The sequence below is a fragment of the Leiobunum rupestre genome, chromosome 4, assembly GCF_980474605.1.
Source record: "Leiobunum rupestre chromosome 4, qqLeiRupe1.1.hap1, whole genome shotgun sequence".
In the NCBI taxonomy this organism is placed as follows: domain Eukaryota; kingdom Metazoa; phylum Arthropoda; class Arachnida; order Opiliones; family Sclerosomatidae; genus Leiobunum; species Leiobunum rupestre.
The window spans coordinates 73,002,907-73,025,095 of record NC_143387.1 but is presented as its reverse complement, the minus strand read 5'-3'; the positions used below and the strand labels follow the sequence as shown (position 1 = coordinate 73,025,095).

At 37.7% G+C, this 22,189-nt stretch overlaps 1 protein-coding gene across 1 annotated transcript in view; it reads right to left on the bottom strand.

Moving 5' to 3' along the window:
* LOC149948981 (mite group 2 allergen Tyr p 2-like) overlaps positions 1–22,189 on the bottom strand; it is a 327,603-nt gene that overhangs the window by 190,360 nt on the left and 115,054 nt on the right. The gene's annotated exons all lie outside the window — the stretch shown is intronic.

Sequence of the window (22,189 nt, the reverse complement as noted above, 5' to 3'; positions counted from 1 at the left end):
GCACATAAATATTATCAAGTAATGAGTCTTCTCAACGTTACCCTCGACTACTAACGCCACCTTTTGAAAAAATGTTTGGTAGGCGTACAACTTGCGTCACAGAATAGGGTTTTGGATAATACGTTACCCATGCTTTTTCCAATTGGAAAAAATGATACCAGCATGGCGGTCATAGCCATCCAGCTGCACTGTTGGTCTATGTTTAATATCCCGTCGAGCTGTAAATACCAAAAATTTTCATGTTTTGCTTAGTTGAGTAATTATCGCCAGTCAAACAGCAACTCGTAGCTTCTCAGCCTTTAGGTTAAGATCGTAGTGTAATAACTGTTTACTGACTACTTCCAGAATTATAGCCGGTACTCTAGCCTGTAATACGTATTCAATTTCAAGTTGATGAATTCTAAATATAGAGTAGCTTTGGCCATGGCAGCCATTTTAGGCGAAATTTTTTCTCCATGGAAAAAAGCATGGGTGACGTTGCGTGACGTCACGCTGATACTAGTCTATTGGCGCATGGACTAATTGTGTTATTAGTCCATGATTTAACAAGGGTCTTTCGGAGCTCCCTATAGGAATAACATGGGAACGGGGTGTCCCTGTGTTAATTAGTCCATGGGCCACACCTGTTAAAGTTAAAAGAGGTTTTTCCCTGGTGGCCCAAGTTTTCCAAATTTTTCGTTGGTCATTGTCAATTTCTATAGGCCTCACAGATAAGTAGATAGGGGAGCTCTATCTCCGTAGGGAGTCAGTCCGACTAATATTCGGAGAGCTGACACAGCGACGGTCAGTATACACTATACAGAAAAGTCTCATCATCTCATGTCTCAAAGAGAAAAATAATTCTACTTTTTATTAAATTCTCGAAATTTTCCCTCTTTTTACACAGCTAACGAAATAATTTGAGGGAGTCCCGGGGACTCTTTACCCTCTTCTTAGTCTTCTAAAGACCTTTTTGGGTAGTCCTAATTTTCTCACTGGCTCACTTTTCTCACTCCTATTCTATCCCCCACAAAATCATATTAGCTGAAAACTATTCGTGAGTTCTGAACCGTTCAACCAGTCCCCACGCGCACTATTCGGCAAAAAAATTCTAGAACTACCCAAATGCAAACTATTCGCAGACAAGAACCTCTTGTTGAACCGTTCGGAACCGTTCTAAATGGTACCTGCTCAAGAGTAAGTACTGGCCGGAACTCAAGGTTGAAATCTCTAAAATTCGTCTGCACATCGGGCTGCGTACGTCAAATCGTACGAATCACAACTATTCGTACAAAAGTTCTGAACTATCCAGAACTTTTGCATGACGTCACAGCTTAGTCCTAAGCCGTTCTCTTAACGGTTCAGAACTCACGAATAGTTTTCAGCTATAAACATACCGTTAAGAAGGCAACGGATGAGAACCTAAATGGATTTTTCTCACCGAGTCTCGAGGGGAAACCAAAAATAATAGCTAATTGGATTTTCTCACCGGGTATTGACCAGTGGCGTCGCTAGGGTGTTTTAGGCGGCGCTTGAGCCACCTTAAAAAATTCTGAAGCGCCACCTAAAATTTCCGAAAAGCGCCTCCTAAAATTCAGAATCTTTCCAATTCACTTGGCGAAAAGTTTCTTCAAAATAAAAATGGCCATCAAAAATTTTATTTTTCCTAGTCAGCCTCAACGTTTCAGCTTTATAAAGCTTTTAGGGAGTCCCATATCACTCAAAGAGACGCCCCTGACCAGTGCTTATGGCTAAAGCGCCACCAGTTTTGAAATCCTGGTGACGCCACTGGTATTGACGGTAAACCAACCCACAGGGGCCAGTGAGTAAAATATAATTTTTCTCACCGGGTATTAACGGGAAACCAATACTCAGGAGCCAGAGAGTCAACTAATAGCAAAAGTGACAAAATTACCAAAAGTGTGTCAATCGGACCTATTTCCGAATGAATGTTGCGAGCGAAATACAAGTTGGGAGGGGAGAAGGGAAAGTATGCCTTGGGGAGGGAAGGAAGATAAAACCAACAAATAACGCCTCGTAGTGAGGAACGGAGGAACTAAGTAGCACAAGTCAAAGTTAGTGTATTTTTTGATTTTTGGTCGTTCTGTGGAGATGCTATCGCCATCTGCTACGATATAATATCATAGACTAAAAAAAGATCCAGAAAAGCGACAATAAATAGTCTGTTATGTGGTTGATCTCAAGTCGAGCATTTATTAAACCTTTAGCATACGAAAGTACAGGGATAGTCACACTTTTGTTAATTATGTCACTTTTGCTAATAGCTAATTGGATTTTTCTCACCGGTTATTGACGGGAAACCAACCCACAGGAGCCAGAGTGTCAATGGCTAATTGGATTTTTCTCACCGGGTATTGACGGGAAACCAACCCTCAGGAGCCAGAGAGTCAACTAATTACTAATTGGATTTTTCTCACCGGGTATTGACGGGAAACCAACCCCCAGGAGCTAGAGAGTCAACTAATAGCTAATTTCTGGGTCGCGGTGTGCCTTTTGGGGCCTTTTCTAAAGGGCGTGTGGATCCCTACTTGAGTAGGTATGGTGTCCCCAGGGGATGCAATAGCATGTACCCTTATTCCCACAGCGGTGCGCAAAGTAGGGAGTGGTTGTCCCATTGCTGCACCTTTTGGAGGGTTTGGTGGCTTGCGTCGAGGGTGCGACTGTCAGCAGTAGGGTCCCTTGCTGCTCGAGGCTGTTTCGTCACCCGTCCGTTTTGTGGACACTAGCGCAGGGCGTTTATGATGAGACTACCGGTGATATAGGATGAATTGATATCCCACACACACCGGTTAATCAAATACTGACACCTAGGAGCAACAAACACAAGAAGAACGCAGCTAGCCTTTAAACACGCTAACGCAGTGATGTGTACGAATTTCATTGGACGAGCCAATGAAAACTGTACACAAGAAAATCCACGACTTTTGACTGGTTGCGTCCTCTTTGTGTGGGGTGCTCTGTTTGTTGCTCCTAGCTGACATAATGTCATAATTATCAACCGAAATCCTTCCGTGTTTAACTTATTATAATGTTACTGATAATTAACGGTATATTAAACAGTTTTATGGTACCTTGGTTAAATAAATATATGAATATATACATATGTGTATAAAAAGCTTTCTTTTGTGGTTTTTGACTATTAAATTTAAAATATTAAAATTACATACGCCTGTCCATTATTAACATGTCTGTAAGACTTATCGGATGATTCTAAGTAACCGACGCAGGTTTTACCTTCAATTATATGTATTTTATTTGATGAATTTAATTTTTAATTTTACTAAAATAAGAATTTGATTTAGAGGATTAGCAATTTAAAGGGTTGTCGAGAATTAAAAAGGACATTTCATACCGACTATGGGATAATCTAGGCAATCGCCTTACTTGAAATCACGCTCTTGCCATTCCAGTGGATGGATACTCAAGCTAAATATATTTATATTATATACCAACCTTTGTTTACCTACTTAGATTAAGATTCGTAGCCGTGGGATGTTATCAGCGGGCCATTGGGAAAGATCTATTTATCGTAGTTAGTCAGCCTACTGTGAGCCGTTGTCTCACTGCAGTTTGTAGATGCATAAGAGAAGTGCTCATGAATGAAGTAATAAAATTTCTAGTCACAGAGAAACAATTCATGATCAACAAAATAAGGTACTTTCATTCCGAAATATGTGTTACTCATTTTTAATTAAAAATATCCCTTAATTAGGTTATCTGAAATTGCCCAATTCCGCGGAATATTTGAAGCAGTTGATAGGACTCATTTCGTGAAAGCTGCTCGCACTGCTTAAAATGAACAACTTAGATAAGATACCTACGTAAATAGAAAAGGCTTAAATACTCTCAATGTTCAAATAGTTATAATTTGTTTTTATCTTAATGTAGGCACCAATAACAATAAATAATCATAAAATATAATTATGTCTTTAATTTTACTCCAAAAACAGATTTATGACCACAAATTGCTAAATTTCCCGGGTCCTCTCACGATTCCCACGTCTTCCGAATGTCAGCCATATAAACCTTTCTAGAAAATCGGTACGTAATGGACGACGAAATTCTTGATTAATCGGTAAGGTAACATTTTATTACTCTTGCTTGTTACCAATAAAAACAACGGTAATTTGTATTATAGAACTGAACTTGATAACTAAAACAATGTCCATATTAAAATGTTTAGGTGACAGCGGGTACCCCTTATGCTCGTGTTAGAATGGTGCCCACACTACACCCACAAGAAGGGTCTCCAGAAGAAAACCTTTCAAATGCACTATGTGCAACCCAATGCATAATTGAACGCTGTATTGGCTATTGAAACAAGTGTTTCGTTGTTTATTACAACACCGTACTCTGCATTACCATCTGGCAGCCCGTATAGGTTATGCATGCTGTTTACTACAAAATAGGCTTAGAGAGGAGGATCACGAATCAGAAGATGACGATTTTAGTGAAACTGACAGTGACACCCCCTGTAGCAAATTAGAGTCGGGCCGACGTCGGCAAAAGGTACTAAACACTAAAGTCGGATTTAAACACCCTCGGATTTAGGGTCGAAATGTCCTAGGGGTAAAAGGGTCGGCCGACTACAAAACGTCGACTCTTTACCGACTTTTAATAGACTTAAGAACCGATTCCGAAACTACGTCGGGCCGACTTTATATTAATGCTTATTTCCGACCCAAAACTGATTTATCAAATTTTGTAAATGTACATCACCTCATCGTTGGCTTGGGTTAATAAAGTCGTAACTTTAACTTACGTCGTTATTAAGTTAGAGTTACGACATTATTAAACCAAGCCAACCATACATATGAAATAGAAATAAAACTTAATGTCGAATTAAATAATTAAATGTAAGGTCTATTTTAAGTCGGATAATGATCGGCATATCGACCATTAATAGTCCCAAAAAAGGACTTAGGGCTTCGGTGACGAAAAACGTTCAGACGTTTTTAAGTCGGCATTTGGTCGTCGATTATAAAGCGACCTTTCGACCAGACCTCAACCCTAAAACGACTGTATGTGCTACAGGAGACAGACGATGAGGATTTGAACCCGAGACAAGGCGCACGAGCAGGATTAGAGAGTTAAGAAGAAATTAAATACTTGATGTTCCAATCTATCAACCTCGAGTCAATGATAAGTTGATAACTATTTAAGACCGGGACAGTTAAACGTAGTTATAAATTAGTTAATTAATTGTTGAAGGGGGTGGAAAGCCGTGCACTTCGACCTTAGGTCCATTGTGCAACCCCCAGCCTGTGACTTTAGGTAAAAAGTCCTATTTCCGAGAGAAAGTTAAGAATCTGTTTGGCCGGGATGTTGAAGAAGTCATGCGTCTCCAACCGGCGCGTACCAAGATGCTCAAACGTTTGAGCCGCATAATTGTCACAGCTACAAAGAATGTGAGAGGCAGTTTCCTCCTCGGTTAGACAAGCCCTACAAATTGGGTCATCACTGACGCCAATAAGATTTAGGTGTCTGTTAAGTTGGCAATGGGCTGTTAGTAGGCTAGTTACCAACTTTATATTCGTTTTAGAGAGTGAGAGTAGCTCTTTTGCTCTCTGCCTAGACGGGCCAGGGATAAACTCCCTGGCCTGCCTTTGATCATCCATCTCAAGCCAAAGCTTGAGTTGACGATCCAACATATACTTGGAGACCAAGCTGCGTACCAAGCCACGGGGGATGGGTAGAGCAGGTTCAGGTCCACTAAACCCAGCTCTTGCACCCTCCCGGGCCAAGGCGTTAGCCTTTTCGTTCCCGTGATGCCCTTTATGACCAGGTATCCAATAAAGTTGAACTTTATTGTGCATTCCAAGATCAGAAAGAACATCTAAGCAGCTAAGAACCAGTTTAGAAGTAATACTATACTGGTTAAGAGCTTTAAGAACGGCCTGACTATGCGTGTAAATTTGGATAACTTTCCTACTATGCTTCTTTTCCAGACAATAGTCGGCAGGGGCGTAGGAACCCGCAGGAGCAGGGGGGGTGCAATGCCCCTCCCTAGAATTATGTTGGGAGGGGCAACTAATGTTATTGCCCCCTCCAACATTTTGGTCAGTTGAAATTTTCAAAAGGCTCAAATTATCATTTTAAAAGCATATACAGTTTATAGAACCTCAACTGTGTTTAAATTTCAGTCTTTTCCCGCCAATTTACATAGTAGTAAACAGTACACATGCATTCGGAGAAACTACACCCCATTGAAAATTCAAAACCATTCTCCAGACCACTTTTCGTTTCTCTTTGCCCCCTACAACTTCTAGAACGTTCCTACGCCCCTGATAGTCGGCACAGAAGCAGATAGCAGAAATTTCGGCTTGGAAAACGGTAGTGTATTCTCCCTGGCTTTCGTAAAAACCATAGTTATTATTAAGGCAGTACATCCACGCGCCTGTACTAGAATTGGTCTTAGACCCGTCGGTAAACCAGACCTCTGGCACCGAGGTTAATATTAGCCCAATCCGTGCGGCTGGGGAAGTTAACCTCAAAGGGCTTACTAAAGTGTAATTTAGCATCTGAGATGTCAGAACCCATCTAAAGTTCGGGTAAATGACTAGAAATATCATGATAGAGTTTGGTGTGACTGTTTACCCAATTATTAGCCTTCCATCAACCAGTTTAGTTGAGATGCAGAGGAAGAATGTCCAGGAGAACTTCTAGAGAAGAACTTGGGGCTGTTCTCAAAGCTCCAGTAATGGCAATACAGGCTAACCTTTACACGGTGCGCAGTTCAGACTGCACGATTTTTAAAGTAACTCTTGGCCACCAGACCACAGCTGCGTAAAGCCGAGTTCCCACTTGACGAATTGTCGAAACTTTCGCGACGAATTTAATTTTCGTCGTAGCTTTGAGCTTCACTAAATTTCACTCGCATGCGTCAATTCCTTCGCGAAAACTGCATTTTTCGCTAAGTGGGAACTAGCCTTAAGGCAGAATGGGTCTGATGAATATAGTATACAGCCAGTATACAACTCTGTATAAGATTTGTGTAATGGAAAGGATTTGGGTTTCGATGAAAATAATGTTATCAATTAGGTTGAGAAAACGGTTAGAATTCAAACTATCGTCACGGCTAAGCCCTATTTGTCATTGGCTAATTGGATAACTGTATTTACAGAGTCATAAAATTAAGAAATTTTAGTCCTGTCTGTAGTAAGACGATCTACTTAAATGTTACATTCAATGGTGTATTTCAAATAATTAATGATATTAGGTAATAGAATTCCTTTAATATCTTGAACCGGTTCAAACATTTAAGCGGTACGGTTGTACCTATATATGCAATCGGATTTCATAAATCACACTGTACCTATATTTCTTTAATTTAGGTTTTAGTAGACTATAGATACATTTAATTTAGTACAATGTTAATGGCTAACTGTATTAAACATGCATTTATCTCAACACATTAACTTTGGCAATAATGGTTTTAGTAAAACATCGGGTCATATTTAACTATATTTCAACTGAAAAATTACCATGAAATCGCCTGGTCTACTTATAGTTTTCTTTAACCAAATAGATCGATAACCTTTGGCCAGTACAGAAGTATTTACCAGAAATATTTGTATAACCACATTAAAGTACCCGATAGTTTTATTGACAGTAAATATATCAAACTTCGCGTTCAGTAGAGCACGCGATCTCTTGTAGAACGTGTCCATTCCTTTCAATCGCGCAGTGACACCTTCATGTGTATATATTTTGAAAGCCATAGAAAATAAAATGAAAGAACGGTAAGCTTCGCCCTTTATAACTTAACATTTGACATAAGTTATGTGTATTTTCTTATATTGATAAATACAATTACACATTAAGTTAAATTTAAAGCGCAATGAGATAAATTTTTATTTTTTTATTAACTCAAAAATAGGTTGTTATAAAGAAGCACTAAATGTGGTTAGGTGTTATTTTTGCCACGCAATGTTATTCCCAAAACATTACCTTGATATTTTATTATATTCATTTAGCTGCAGCTTATGGTATCGCATTGTTGAAACTAATTTGATGATTGCTCAAAGAACCTGGCCTCTGAAAGATTATCAGTAAATACGGCTTTACCGCAAAAATAATATTTCAGGCACAAATATCAAACGAATTGTGTTCAAGTCTGCAAAATTGTGAGTCGTGTGGATATTAATTTGAACTGTCTTGGATTTGCATTAAGAGATAATAATGTTTCAATATGCAATAACATGGATTCTTTGAAATACAATGACGATATAAATTTAAATTAAACTATGGCGAAGTTCAAGTTGTTTTATTTAATTTGTCAGTGGTTTCAAAGTGAGGGACTGCGCGATCGTCATCAGAAAACAGACTTAAAATACAAACTATTAAAATATGTAACCATAATTTTCACGGTATTTATTTCCACTTATTCCATATTATGGAACGTGCAGGTGCTGGTTCGAGAAGAGTACGACTTTTCTCTAATTTACCACCTGCTGTACACAGCCCAAATTGTTGTACTTGTCTACATCGTCTATTTATCTATCTTAAATAAAACATTTAGGTTAAATAACTTAGATGCAATATCATATTTGCAAGAAACTAATGGAGATTTAAAGTTTTCAATGACAGTTCTCAATGTTTTCGCGATGTCGCTGATATTTTTACACCTTGGAACTGTATTGTTGGGTTGTATAGTTTACGCAACTTGCAGAAAACAAGTAGTCGATAATTATGTAAAATCGACTTTGTTTAATTCTAGTTACATGCACGAATATATAATACTAACTCGCTTTATTATGGTTCTGGATCACATCAGTGTGTCAATTGTAGTAAGCCAAAAATTAATGGTTCAGCTAGTGATGTCGTTCATTGTGGTCTCTTTAAGGGCAAGCGTTTCTAAACTAGCGAATAATCTTTTGGAATTTCCTGACAGGCATTGCTTCCATCTAAGACATTCGCGGTTGATGTCAATGGTGAAAACCCTCGATTCGTCTTACGTGAATGTTATCGCTTTATTCTTGTTTGAATGGATCGTCAGTTTCTGCCTTAATTTTACAATTGTTTTTAAGGAACCCGAACCATCGTCATTACTTAAAACATTCATTTTTTTACAAACTACTATTCCTATGTACGGCACCGTATTGTTAATGATATCACTCAGCCTGATGAACGACGCTAAGGGCGATTTGCTTGCAGCATTCAGTAAACGAATCGCGAAAAACAGTAAACTGGATCTCTCTGAAAATAGATTTAACCAAAGTCGGGAAATATTTCTGTTACAAAAAATTAACACGGGAAATTTTAACTTTTCCTTTTTGAATTGTTTAATTCTAGATAAAACATTTTTGACCAGTGTTTTCGCTGGGTCTGTGACGTATTTCACCTTCGTTTTGTCGGTTTTTCCTAAAAATGACATTGATTGCACTCTCTGTTTGTCGAACAAAACGGATTGAAAATATCAAAAAATATCAGAGAAGGAGGGATAAAAACAAACATGTGATTGTGACTGCTTAGCTTACTTTGGTTTGCATTATTAAATATAAAACATGTGATTGCTGAAACATTGTCAAGTGAAAAATGGTTTAAGGTTAATAATTCAGCTAGCAGGTAAAACACATCTTTGCCTATTAATGAGGCAGTACTCTAAACGTTGTGGACGCGATAGCTGCCGTAGTGTTTAACTGATTTTGTTGTGTTGTTTAGTTAATAATGGCAGATAATACCTCTGAATTGTCGTTGACATCTGATAAGTGAAATTTCGAAAATTAGCTTTTGTTAGAATATTAGTTGAATATTTTATTGGTAATAATTGTTAAATATTTGGCGTAAAATAGCCCTTTAAATATATAGTGAAAATCTATTTTTAAAATTTTGTCATTGTATCACAGATTGAAATAAAAGTTTTAAAAATAACTGTTTTATATTTCAAAGCCTTAATATTTCTCTTGAGATATAGAACAAAAATATAAAGAATCTTCACAAAATTAAACGCTTTATAACGACATTAATAGAAATAATTGAGATATCACATTAAAGTTTGTACACAGTCTTGGTGTCTTGTAATTTCATTATTCACTTCCTTTTTTGAACAAACCTTTTTTCATTAGAAAAAATTAAAATTCTGAACGATGTTGCTCCGCAGCGTTAGGCCAAAGAATATGAACCCCAGGAACCGAGAGATGGATATTGTGTTGGTTGAGTAGGGAATATCCGGCAAAGAAAAAGTCGGCAACATGGCTTCTGCTAACTGTTTTTATATCTAAGCCTTTGTCACTCTAGTATTATTAAAATTTAGCTAATTTTCTTAAGCTAATTTTGATTGAAGACATGGATGTCCTCCAAAAAAAAGGTAACCATATTATTTATCTTGATTCAAACAACTTATATTTACATGTGTTTTTAAAATAGATTCAAGTGCAGCTTGTGAAAAAGCGTTAATGGAAACTTTAGCTTTCATGGCAAGACCACAAAGCTTAGAAGGCTATAACCATTTAAATCCCAGTGTTTTCCAGAAAGAGTTTGTTAATTTAAAGCTAGAAAATACAAGTCAATCTATTTGGAAGACTTTTTTGTACACACATAAAATCTGCCTTAACAAAGCGATTAATAATAATTTGAAAACTAATTTCAACAAAATGCCTATGTTTGAAAGCCTGACATGTTGTTCAAAACAATTTGGCATTAGCATGTTTTTGCAAGACTTTATTGCCAACTAATGGTGGAGATGAGAATCGGGTTGATGAAGCTGTGCTGAAAGTATGAAACAGAAGGAGAAAGAAGACCAACTTAGAAGCGAGCTTGAATTACCGTTAAGCAAATCATTTTAGGAAAATACTCCAAAGGAACCCTTTGATACGTTACATTATGTTTTTGGATTTTTGTAAGAAGATTTAATGAACTAAAATGCCCCACAACTCTCATAAAAGCTTTACTAAAAGACCAAGCAAACTGTGATACGGGACATCGAGAAGGGTATTAGTTAAAATAAAAACTTGAATTGTTGGCTTGGGGGGGGGGCTAACTTAACGACAGGCCCCTCGTATTCAAATTTGACAATTTTAACTCGCATAATCGATTGCACCATCAATGCACTACTATGCACCGCCGTTAGTTTTCATTGCACCACCATCCTTTTTGGAGATATGACGTATTTCAATATCAAGCGTTCGGGCCGTCCAATATTAAAATATTAACGTGGGGCTAGGTTAACGACAGCCCCCCCACATCTGATATTCATAAAATAACTACCCCAATCGTTTGCACCGTCAATGCACTACTATGCACCACCGTTAGTTTTCATTTTAGGGCGTTGTCATTTGTGTATTAGAGCCCCAGGTTGGCATTTTGAACAGTTGTTATATATATATATATATATATATATATATATATATATATATATATATATATATATATATATATATATATATATTTTTTTTAAACACCAATTTCATTATGTGTCCATCATGGTTTTTGCGTTTCACTCACTACAAGGGTTTAGCTGATGTTATCATTAACTTGCAAGATTTAATAATTATTCAATCTTTCCAGCTTAAATTTAGTAACTTCAAAAACTGGCGGTGCATACTCCTGAACAATCTGTTAATGATCTTTTGATATTAGACGATCTGTTTATCACTTTATCGCAAAAAAATTTATGAAAACAATAGGGGTCAAGGAAGATAAAGAATTCACATTTGCGTTGATTTCGATGTTTTTCAGCCCGATTTTTGAGGTCTCGTAACTCTGAAACGGGGCTTTTAAGGACCATAGATCATTTGACATTTTAAACTCGTAGGGGCCCATAGAATAAAATATAAAAGTTTCGGTACTCTTATCCGTAACACGCTGTAAATCTAGAATACGCAACTTTATTATTGGCCCTACACTTCACTTTGCCTTCATAGTAAGCGAAGCTAAGCTCTATCTTCATTTTTCTATTACACAGTTTCAGCAGCTAATAAGACAACCTTAATCCCGGTCGTCTACGACTTTCCTGTTCCAACGTTAGGAAAAACCGTAAACGTTCGCGTTTACGCCTGTTTTATAAGCTGCTAAAAATGTCGACTATCTTACAGTTGAGAAGTCATTTTTGAAATAAAATCATTAGTTGGGGCAGTCGATAACCTAGCCCCAACGTTAATATTTTTATATTCAGCGTCCCGAATGCTTGATACTGAGTATACGACATATCTCCAAAAGGAGTGCGGTGCAATGAAAACTAACTGCGGTGCATAGTAGTGTTTTGAGGGAGCGTTAAAATGATTAAATTCGAATTCGAGGGGGTTGTCGTAAACTTAGCACCCCCCCGGCAAATATTTTCATTTTCAAAAAAGCTTGGAAAGAGCAATTTCAATTATATATCATAAAGGGGTATGGTGCCCTAGTGAACCTTTTCCAAAATTCCAGAAACTGCGAACACGTAACGCCGGTTCCGAAGGGTGGGCTATCCGCGGACCAAGAGGAATACCAGTCACCAATCACCTCGAAACTCACGACGCTATCACCGAAGCCCAACACGGTTTCCGGTGCGACTGCAGCACCGAAACTCAACTCCTCTCTTGCGTCGAAGCGTGGTCTACCGGGCTCGAGAGCGCCTCCCAAGTGGATGTTGTCTTCCTCGATTTCCGGAAGGCGTTCGACACGGTTCCCCATCAGCTTCTTCTTGCTAAACTGCGTAGCTACGGCGTTCGCGGTACCATTCTATTGTAAGTAGCCTCTTACCTCGAAGGACGCGAGTTTCGGGTAGTTCTGCCTGGTGCGGAATTCGAGTGGTACCCCATCCCCTCTGGCGTGCCCCAAGGCTTGGTGCTTGGGCCATTACTCTTTACGGTGTATGTCAATGATGTGGGAACCGGGATAGTCTCCCGGCTTTCCATTTATGCCGATGACGTTGCCCTATCGCGCGCTATTGCAGCCACTAATGATCATGACGTCCTGCAGGCAGACCTGGATCACGTTGTGTCCTGGAGTTCCAAATGGAAACTACAACTCAACGCTCGGAAAGGCAAGGTGTTAAGCCTGCATCGGCCTGGAGTAACCCCCTTCTTGTATGAGTATCAGTTAGTTGGATCCCCAATTTATCACGTACCTGAGTTCAAGTACTTGGGGGTCACACTCTCCTGGGACACTGATATCTCCAGGGTCGTCTCGCAGGCTTATCGAGTGCTCAGCCTTCTCCGCAGAAAACTTCACCACGAAGGCCTCTGCTGTCAAAACGTATGTCTTGCCAATCCTGGAATACTGCTCGGCAGTCTGGTCACCGCATACGGAGGCGGGTAAGCATAAGTTGGAAATGGTGCAACGTAAAGCTGTTCGCTTCTCGTGGGATATTAGCATCACGCGTGTGCTCCACAACGTGGAATAGCCGACAGTTGCACGACAAGCGACTCGTCACAATTAATTCGGTCATTCATAAGGCGAACCGTGCACTCTCGCCAATATCTTGCGCTATCTCGTCTTAGGCGCAGCCCCCTCGCGGCTCAAAGTGCAGCGCTACTTACGTCCTCCCCTTTATGAGGACCCAGCTGCGACGGACCTCGTTTACTCCCTCCTCGGTCCGTGATTGGAATTCCCTCCCGGACTTCCTTAAATGTCTCCCAAATCGAGCTAAATTCACACGTGAACTGTATCACTATCTATTACCGAAACAAATTTAGGTGGCGTAACGGCATTAATTTTTTTCCGAGTTTGCGCCTACGATTAAAAAATCATGATTATGTTTTTTCTTAAATAAACTTATTAAAATATAATCAAACAATGCAAAAATTATAATATATAGGTTTGACAGCACCAGAATATATGTAGAGGGAACTTGTAGAAGGTGCACGCTGTACACCCAAAGGTACGTCTACAATCCTACAAGTTCTAGGCATTTATCATTTCAAGCAAACATTTTTATTCATATTTCTGTTCTTAACAAACTGTAGAATTCCTGGCATTGTTATTTAAAAGTTCTTTTAAATATTGAGGTCTTGCGGTATCAGTTTCTAGTGCCTTATTCTGAGGGAACAAATTAATGGAAGATTGTAAAACTTATCCAAACAGCCTTCACACCTTGAGTTATTTAGCAAAATTTACTAAACTCAAGATACTCTTGCGTTTAAGGTATTCAAATTCATTTGAAAGTTGCAATCAATGAAAAGGAAGACTTGTTACACCTTTGAGATTCTGGTCAGGTGGTGGATGAACTATTTTTCCAAGATTTATATTTTCTAAAAGAAGCAAGTGTGACAAAAATTAGATAAACCAACTGCAAGGATGAAAGTTAATTGTTTGATACTTACCTAATGCAGATAATTCTCCATTAACTGCAACGTTTTATTAAAAGGCTTTTATCAACCTTGTTTTTTATGTGTGATCTAAACATAGCGGAATATCCTTTTGGCGCAATTGAAACAATCCCCAGTTAAGCATTGGCATCAGAAACCCTGAACGAACATTAAATTTGTTAAATTCGAATATGATTCTAAACACTGGTTAAGTAATTTTTTATATTTTAGATATAATAATCTATTCATATTATTTTATATGTGTTAATGGGAGGGCAGCAGTATATCTCTTAATCAATCCAATCGAGGGCTAAGGACAGATGCTGGGAGGAATGATACTCAAATAGAACCATTGAGTTAATGTTCAAGAATGCCCATGAAAAATCAGCTTAATCCGAACACGATACTAAAAATCAGCGACAGACACTCAAAGGGAGAAATTCAACTAAATATGACATTAAAGGGAATATAACCTGCAAAGCAATCTTTATGGAAGACTCCTTCAATTTTTCAAATTTCCCAGTACAGTGGCTGAAAACGTTGGTTTTCCACACCAAATACGTGAGGTTATATTCCCTTTAACTTAAAGCTATTGTTATTGGTAGTAGTCTCCCTCACAATTTTCGATATTAACAAATTATCCGTTAGCTATTGGGCTTAAAACCATTAATGTTATTAAACCATGAGAATAACGTATCCTATTCACAAAATTGTTTTTCTGTTTCACACATGACCAAACACTAATAATGTGTCTAAGGAAAACCTCTCCTCAAGTTTTGTCTAGTCACTGGAACTGCCAGGCAATGAAGCAGCGAAACCCTAATTTTATGTCATACTTATGATCGAGGTAAATAAAACTAACTTAATAAATTATAAATGTTGTACGAATTGGTTGAGGATGAATTCCTTGAAGATGTTCTTTAATTAGACACAAATCTTAAAGTTCCAGAATGTTGCCTTCTTGCTTCTGAGAATGAGCCTATTTATAGCATTGCAGTTGAGTTTGAACAAGATTGCTTTCAATGAAAATGCATACTTAATTTTATCAAAACTTTTTTAAAAAGACAAAACTCTGTGAACACTAGCATTACCAAACTGTGGTCCGTCATCGACTGTACGGTGTCGGGCCACTTCAGAGGGTTCCGAATTCCATTTATGTTTTAGAAACCTAGGCACCAGGGTCCAGCGGTCACCTTAGTGCCTTTCCTCTTCCCTAGTCTGGTTATGCATCGGTTTATGGTTGGGCGTGGATGGCGGTTATGGCAAGGACTGAGGTCTTCACATATTGACAAGGGGAGATCTGACTCCCTGTTTTTGGACCCTGAGGGTTTTATGGGCTTGGTGTCAACGTGGTAGTGCCGGCTACTTCCTTTGTTGCATCTGAGGGTTACAGTCGTTTTTCTGCTCTCTCATTCTTAGGGTCTTCTTTTTCAACCCGCCATTGACGCCAATCGAAGGACGTATCGTGAGCGGATGATTCGTGGAAGGTCTTTTCCTGGTCGGCCTGATACCGTCGGCGGGGCGTTCGCCATAGCTTTTGACGCATCAAGTATAAGCTGTCTTGTAGTCTGATAATTACTCACTCTTTAAATACTTTTCGAAGTGGAAATTAGGCCTCCGTGCTTTTGTAAAAAAAAACAACTGGAAATATAAATGACAACTACGGATAATGAAACCAGTGCGGTTCTCGAGCAGTCGGACATTTCACAAAATCCCGTTGAAAGTTTGTGTTAAATTCCACTAATCCGAATTTCCGAAATCGTAGAAATCGCCCCCCCCCTCCCCATAGACTTTATATTTTATGTAAAATCCTTCATAGAAAATCCCGGATGATGTAAAAAAAATCCAATCCCGTAGCCAAAAGACAAATGTCCGACCCCTCGACGGTTCCAAAATAATTTTAACACATTTTAGATCTTTCGCTAAATCAGGGTACACGTCGATAACAAAAATGCATTAGAACAATACTAAAACACGACTTACGTTGTGAGAAATAATAGTTAATTTCGCGTACCCTGGTTTACCTCAAATATATCTTATTCTACTCATACCGATTTCACATTAGTTGTAATTTGGACTAATTAATAGAAGGACTGACGAGTAAATCCCTTGACATACTTCTGCAGCGCCATCCGATGACGGTTATATAGTTGATTTAACCGTCATCAGATGGCACTGCATATATTTTTGCCAGTATTCCATTACGGTCAAATGGTTTCGTCTTGTAGAAACGGGGGGAGAGGAAGAGAAGGAGTTTTCTTAGCTCGAGCCCTTACCACTCTCTGAGCCCTCTCCTACGAGTGGGTGGAATAAAGGGGAAAAGTGTTTTTCAACTTGAGGGCTCTCGGTTTCTTTGGCTACGAATTTTTGCGTTCCTTTTTCCTCAGTTCATTACGCCATCTGCCAGGATTTTTCACGGCGGCAATTTCTATCAGATCGCTTTGGTGTCGCAAGTGGGAATTTCCAACAAATGGCTTTTAGCAAACATGAATGAAAGAGTCATGGACCACAAATACTGTAAAAGAAAATAATAAAGTTCAATAATTGATCTGCAAAGTTTTAATTAAAGGGAATATAGCCTGCAAAGCAATCTTTACGGAAGACCCCTTCAATTTTTCAAATTATCCTGTACAGTGACGTCAAAGATATCTAAAGCCAAAGGCAAGAGCGTCCAGAGCTGCAAACGTTGGTGTTCCACACCAAATACCGGAGGCTAAATTCCCTTTAAATATATAGTGTGTATTCGATGCGAATGACGTTTGATGACGATGACGAACGAATATTTTTATCACGTGATGTGCCGGTGGTCATTTTGTCAAACACAATTTTGGAAGTTTAGCTGTGTTTCGAAGCCTTGGCAGATAACTGGTGAAAATGTCTAAATGTGCAATACAAGGTTGTGGTAATAGAAATTGACCCTATAAGCCCTTAGATATGAGTTTTTTCAAAGTTCCAGCCGTTATAAAAAATCAGTGCCCTGAAACCTTAAATCTATCGGTACAGCGAAGGGATTTATGGCTGAAGGTTATTGGTAAACAAGGTGTAGACTTTAACAATGCCAACAAATTTCTATATTTCCGCAAATACTTATTTTTCGCATATACCTAATTTTATCACTCCCAGAAATGCCTTCGGCATATCCAGCACAAAATTCATCCTTATCGTTATTTAAATTAATTTTAAAAATTAATAGCACCACGATTAGCCACTAGGAGATATCACAGACAATATGGCCGCCCGACGTTTTTTAAAACCGTTCCGATCCGAGATGGCGGTTTGGTCTTTACGCGGGAAATTCGAAATTGGGACTAAGCCCCGCCTCGTGAATACACACTATGCTTCGGTTTTTACGTTTTACGCAAACGATTTGATGAGAATTTCGTTAGGCATAACCTCAAAGAAATTTTACTTAACGCCTTCAAGTTAAAATCAGTAAGCTTTCAACGAAGACCAGAAGAAATAGTCACCAATATTACTAACTAATTACTTTCAGTTATTGTAATATGCATGGAGAAATGGGTTACTGATTTTAACTACATATAGGCTACGAGAGCTATACTATATTTTCCTGTATTGAGTAGTAAAAGGTTTTCAAGGCTTAGCTGCATTGACATTTAATAGAACAACTGACTCTCTTGATTTGTTTATTAGAAAAATGTAGCGTCATCTTCAAGCTCTAACATATTCGACTCCGAACGCGAAAGCAAACCGTCGTAAATGATCGTTATCGTTCAATAGACTAGAGCGCTCTGCTGAACCTCTCTACTATATGAAAATCCGCCGAAGCAATTCTTTGGTCTAGAGGGTGTCTTGATACTGAAATCTATGTTGGAGAATGTTCTGGAAACTAACTCCCATAAGTTATCTTAATTTATTCTGGCTTTGTAAAACGTTTTCTTGGTTCCTTTATTTGTAAATCTAACACCGGTACATTTCCCAATTGGCTAATACCATTCGAAATGTCTTTAACGTTCTGAAGTTATCGGAAACGCATTTCAAAACCTTCCCGACGGGTATTCTATACGTATAAAGTTCTTACTCAAACTCAACTGAAATGAAAACCGAAGATGAAAGCTTTTAATTTATCGGAAATTATCTTGGCATTTCGCCAATGATATGCCGAGCTGAATTTACTTTTTTAGGGGAAAGAGCTTATTGTTAGAGCCATAGACATAATAAAGAAATAGACTCCTTACGCGGAGTTTGATTTGCCAAAAATATACGGGAGCGATAACTAGCAGACAACCGGCAGTTGTTCTGTACTCCGTGTAAAGCGCCACCTAACGCTTAAGAATATTTATCGGGTTTAAAATCAGACACAAAAACTTTAGCGGTTAGTTTGAAAAACGGGTAGTACGTTTATGACTTAGGTAACATGTTTTATAATTAAATACACAAGTTTTTGTGATTTTTTTTATTTAAAAAGAAGTAGTTAAAGTGTTTTCTACTGAAAATCCGTTTTTATTTGGAAAAAATGGTTACAATTTGTGCTTTTACCCATTGCAATAACTTTTCAACAAGTAAAACAATACTGGTAAATGTTTCATTCCATAAGTAGGATTAAATTATAGAATTATATAGATAGTTATTCATTCTTATTTAAAATCTTTATCTTTATATAACTATAGGTTTCCCTTATCTAAACCTACCATAGACATAGGAACTATACTTATACCTAGACGGAGTATTGAAGAATCTCAAGGCACTAGCGTTTTGTGCCCGGTTTTCCGTCCCGCGCGCGTCTCATGTGTGATATGGACAAAATTCCGTGGCGCCACCAAATCGTTTGGTGGAGAACGGAGAAACTATAAAAAGCGGAAAATTCGAACGCTGGACGCAAAAACGTATTTTCTTAGAGACTTGTAAAAATTGTTTAATTTACGAAAATAAAGTTAGTTTTTGGTAAAATACAACGCGAAATAAAATATTTTACGTAAATTTAAACTTCAAACAATTGAAAATGGTACAAACTTGCGTGGTTCCCAATTGTAAAAGTCGGTCACCAAAGGAAAAAATACCATTTCACAAGTATTTCTTGTTTTTATCATAACAATTTCATATCTTTGTTTAAAACCTTGTATTGTCCATTTTTTATAATAAATATTACCTCAATCTAACTTAAACTTGTGCTCAAAATGGCTTAAGGCAATAAATCGATTGAACTTAATACCCGGAAAGTATCACTTTGTTTGTGGAAAACACTTCAAAGAATCGGATTATCGTGTTGGCAAAAACGCGAAAGATCTCACGCGGAAAATTCTTAAGGAAGACTCAATTCCTTCGGTTTTTGCGAGGGAAAAAAGTGATCTAACATTTAATGAAACTGGGACAAAAGTATATAATTCAGTGTTTAATAATGTTAGTGAAATAGGTATATATACATAATAAACGACTTTGTAGCGGAGCTATAGCAAGCATGAAGCAATGGAAACTTCAGATACCCTGCAGTTTGATTCCAGTAACCAGCTATCGGAAATATTAGATGTCGCAGCGTCTCCAAGTGTGTCAGAGCAGCCAGATCTAGATTTCTATGCTCTTGAATTAGACATACTATCCAACGATGATAAACACTCGGAAGTAAGTATAGTTGCCCTAATAATAAATATAAAATTATTTCTGAAAAGAGTAAGCTTGGAAGATCTACACGTACCGTGGTTAATATTTTTTAAACTTTGTAGTCTATAGTGATTGGCGATGAACCTATCCAAGTTAATGGAACTGAAGATGAAAATGCACTGGAAAATGCAAAGAGAAATCACGATCATGTGGGTAGTTAGAAATTTTAAATACTTACCTAGTGAAGTTTATTTAGAATTTGTTTTGTCAATTTTGTAGACATATTTCAAGGAATCCAGTAGTGTTAATCCTCAATTGCTAAAGAAAGAAATTAAAACTGTTGAGGTAAAATAGAAGTATAGCACAATATTAAAATTAGAATTAAATTAAATTTTTCCCAATAGAAATCATGCCAAACATCTACCCATTATGTTATGTTCCAAAAGGCTTTAACCCAAAGGAGAAATAGAGTTCAAGCTCTAAAAAAAACTTAAAGTTACCAAGCAAGCCATGAAACGCAAAACTTTAAAACTTTCTTCCCTCAAGCACGTACTTCATCAAATGAAGAAACAAAATCTTATCTTAGAAGAAAATGCACTGGATATTGAGGAAAGATTCGGACCAACTTCAATTGAATTGTTTAAATTTTTGCGTCAAACAGGACCAAAAAATCCGAAAAAACAAAAATACCCTCAGCTAATTCGAAGCTTTGCTATGACGGTGCATTTCTATTCTCCAAAAGCCTACTATTTCTTGAGAAAACATCTTTGTTTACCTCATCCCAACACACGTCGTGAATGGACGAACAAAGTCAATGGTCAACCAGGCTTCACGGCTGAAAGTTTCACCTACATTAAAAATGAGGTTGATAAATTTGATTACCCGCTGCTAGTAGCACTGTCTTTGGATGAAATGTCCATTAAAAAACACACCGAATGGACTCGGAAGGAATTTTCTGGTTATATGAATTTGGGGTTGGATCACGATACCCAAGATACTGAAGAAATTGCGACATCTGCCCTCGTATTTATGGTTGTAGCCATAAATGGCCATTGGAAAGTCCCTGTCGGATATTTCTTCGTCCATGGCACTCCTAGCCATCTGTTAAAAAATTTGGTAAAAGAGTGTCTCTTTCAAATCTATAAAACAGGGGCCAAATGTATTGCTCTTACATGCGATGGACTTCGAAGTAACATTTCCTTAGCTCAATCTCTTGGTGTTGTCATAACGGAAGATTTTATTCAATGCAGTTTTCCCAACCCTGGTAAAAACAAACTGAATTTGTTTTGTGATTGCCATAGATAAATGAAAGTATTAAAGTACCTTTGGACCAAAAAATAAATCAAAATAAACAATTCTACCTAATCAGCTTTCCATAAAGTGTTTCATGAACAGCAAGTAAATCTTTTACCATGGAACACTCTACCATAATCATAAAACTTTCATATGTTTATGGTGAACATAATCTGTTCAAGACTACAATGTTATATCTTTTTTAGCGGATCCAGGTGAAGTTGTCCATTTTGTCCTTGATGCTTGCCACATGTTAAAGCTATTGAGAAATCTATGGGAATTTTACGGTGTTTTGATTTGTGAAGTAAGAGAAATTCACCTTAAAAAGTTATCAAGGAAATTGAACAACATTTAATGTAAATATATAGAAATTCGAATGGGCATATATTGCCATCCTTCAGAGTTATCAAGAATATGAAGGATTAACGTTGGCTAACAAATTACCAAAATTTCATATTAAGTTTAAAACTCAAAAAATGAAAGTCAACTTGGCCGCACAAACAGTTAGCAGTTCTGTGGCAAAAAGCATAGAATTTTTGAAAGAGGCTGGTGATCCAGTGTTTCAAGGAAGCGGGCCAACATCTAAATTTATATCAAAAATTGATCGGTATCTACAAAAAAACAATTTTTAAGCAACTTTTCTAAACAATTTTGACACCATATCTGACATCACTGTTCCTTGCAGTTTGTTTGATGTATTGAACTCTCGAAATCCATGGGCTAAAGGTTACAAGGCACCAATTCGGCTTTCCAACCTTGAAATAACTAAACGTGACATAATGAAGACTAAAGAACTTCTATTCAATTTAACAGACTTGGAAGGCAACTTGATTTTTAAAAGCCAAAGAAAGACAGCCATTATTGGTTTTGGTGTCACAATTCACAGTGTTTTGGACATTGGAGAGAAGTACATTGTTCCCCCTGATGGACCACTGAAGTATTTTTTTTTTAAATACGCTTAAATTTTTTGGCAAATACCAGATTTTGTAAACCATTGTTTATTTTTTAAGGTACCTTTTAACTTACAAACTTTCGCAGGACCATTTAGAGTTATATTTTAACACAATTCGTCAGCGAGGAGGTTGGAACAACAATCCTACTTGTAGAAACTT